This window comes from Penaeus vannamei, chromosome 8 (assembly GCF_042767895.1).
Source record: "Penaeus vannamei isolate JL-2024 chromosome 8, ASM4276789v1, whole genome shotgun sequence".
Taxonomy (NCBI): Eukaryota; Metazoa; Arthropoda; class Malacostraca; order Decapoda; family Penaeidae; genus Penaeus; species Penaeus vannamei.
In genome coordinates, this window is record NC_091556.1 from 7098976 (window position 1) to 7101475 (window position 2500).

General features: G+C 32.0%; 1 protein-coding gene across 1 annotated transcript in view; it reads left to right on the plus strand.

Annotated features, from left to right (window-relative positions):
- Nucleotides 1-2500, plus strand: part of LOC138862289 (protein FEV-like) — a 7737-nt gene that overhangs the window by 2259 nt on the left and 2978 nt on the right. The gene's annotated exons all lie outside the window — the stretch shown is intronic.

Consider the following 2500-nt stretch of genomic DNA (forward strand, 5'->3'; position numbering starts at 1 on the left):
ATACATTTTACGATTTGTGAAATGATTAGATTTTCCGAAAGAAATACATAAAGCTTTATATATTTCACTTCAGGAAACGTTGCTTCACTAAGGATCATTGTTGTTGTTTATTATGATTATCATTGTTATTGTTTTTATTTTCAATGTCATTATTACTGTTGTTATTATTGTTATTATCATTATCTCTGTTATTATTATTATATTATTATTATTATCATTATCTTTATTATTATTATTATCATTATTGTTAGTATTAATGTTATTGCTTTTGTTGATGTTGCTCTTATCATTATCATTATCATTATTATCATCATTATCATTATTATTATCATCATTATCCTTCTATTATTTTGTATTTTCTTTACGATTTACACTTTCCTACGTTAGTACTTATAACTCTCTAAGTCATTTTGCATTGCTGTTTAAGTATCAGCTGATTTGTGTCTTTGTGTTTAATTAGGGTTTATGAATTGGAATATTTGTGTAAAGCTAAATATTTTTTTTATTTTTTTCTTTATGTTTATGAAATTGTCTGTTTGTTTATGTTTATGTATTAGTTTATTTACTTCATATTTATGTATTTGTCTATTTATGTATTCGCATTTATGTATTTGTTCATTTATTCCCTGTATTTCTCTGAATTTTTGCATCTGTGTATTTCCTTGTATTTGATTGTTTGCGAATATTAGTGTATGTCTATCCTTATCTATGTGTATCCATTTCTATCCATTTTTATCCATATGCATCCACATTGACTTATCCACCAATCTGACTTTTTGTTTACATTTCCATTGTTTATTTCTGTGTATTTGTTCACTTATTTATTCCTGTCTTTATCGCTAGGTATCCATTTCTATTTACATTTTTTGTTTTTCTATACGTATCTAATTCTATGTCTTTATCTATCTATATGTATCCACCACTATTCATATACTTGTCTATTGATACGTATTTGTTATATTTTTGTTTATCTATACGTATTATTTCTATCTTTGTTTCTCCATCATATCTATTTTTATACATTCTTATGTATTTCCTTATCTATACGTTTAAATTTCTATCTACCCCTTTCTTTATCTATATGCATCCACATTTACTTACCCACTAACCTCTTTGCACCTATGTATGTATTTCCTCATTTATCAATACATTTTCACTTCTATCGTCATCCTTCTCTATCCATATAATCCACATTTACGTATCCAATAAAAACCCTTGCTTTCTTGTTTATATAAGGATTTCTATGCATTCCTATGTACTTCTTTATCTGTCTGTATGTTTTCCATTTCTATTTATGTCTTCCTTTGTTCATAAACATATATATTTATGTATCCTCAAACCTTCTTGTCATATACATTCGCCTTTATGTATAAAAAAACGACCCGTTTTTCTCTTTGGGATATATTCATTTCTTTGTATTTGTTGGTTTATTTTGGTTCCCGTCTTTATTCATCTCTACGTATCCATTTCTATTTATGTATTTACAGGTATCTTCCTCTTTGTTCGATTTGGATTTCTATGCATTCTTGTGTAATTCTTCATCTATCTATACGTTTTCCTTTCTATTTAGCTCCTTCTTTATCTATTAACGTTCATATCCTCAATCCCTCTAGCCAAATACACTCACTTTTCCGTATCCACTAATCCCCCTTTGCCTTTCTCTCTCTCTCACTCGCAGTCGACCCGTACGAGCTCCTCGGCCCACGCTCCTCCCGCCTCTGCATATCTGTCTACAAGGCCCCTTTTTGTTTCTATTTAGATTTCTGTGCATTCCTGTGTATTGCTTTATCTGTCTATCCGTTTTCCTTTCTATTTACGTTCTCCTTTATCCATATACACCAGTATTTACCTATCCCCAATGCCTCTAGCCAAATACACCCACTTTTCCGTCTCCACTAATCCCCCTTTGCCTCTCTCTCTCACTCGCAGTCGACCCGTACGAGCTCCTCGGCCCACGCTCCTCCCGCCTCTATATATCTGTCTATAAAGCCCCTTTTTGTTTCTATTTGGATTTCTATGCATTCCTGTGTATTTCTTTATCTATCTATACGTTTTCTTTTCTATTTATGTTCTTCTTTATTTATTAACGTTCATATTTACCTATCCTCATACCCTCTAGCCAAACGTTTTCCTTTCTATTTAGGTCCTTCTTTATCTATAAACGTTCATATTTACCTATCCTCATACCCTCTAGCCAAACGTTTTCCTTTCTATTTATGTTCTTCTTTATCTATAAACGTTCATATCCTCAATCCCTCTAGCCAAATACACCCACTTTTCCGTCTCCACTAATCCCCCTTTGCCCCTCTCTCTCTCCCTCGCAGTCGACCCAAACGAGCTTCTCGGCCCACGCTCCTCCCGCCTCTTCATATCTGTCTACAAGGCCCCTTTTTGTTTCTATTTAGATTTCTATGCATTCCTGTGTATTTCTTTATCTATCTATACGTTTTCCTTTCTATTTAGATCCTTCTTTATCTATGAACGTTCTATAAATCTATAA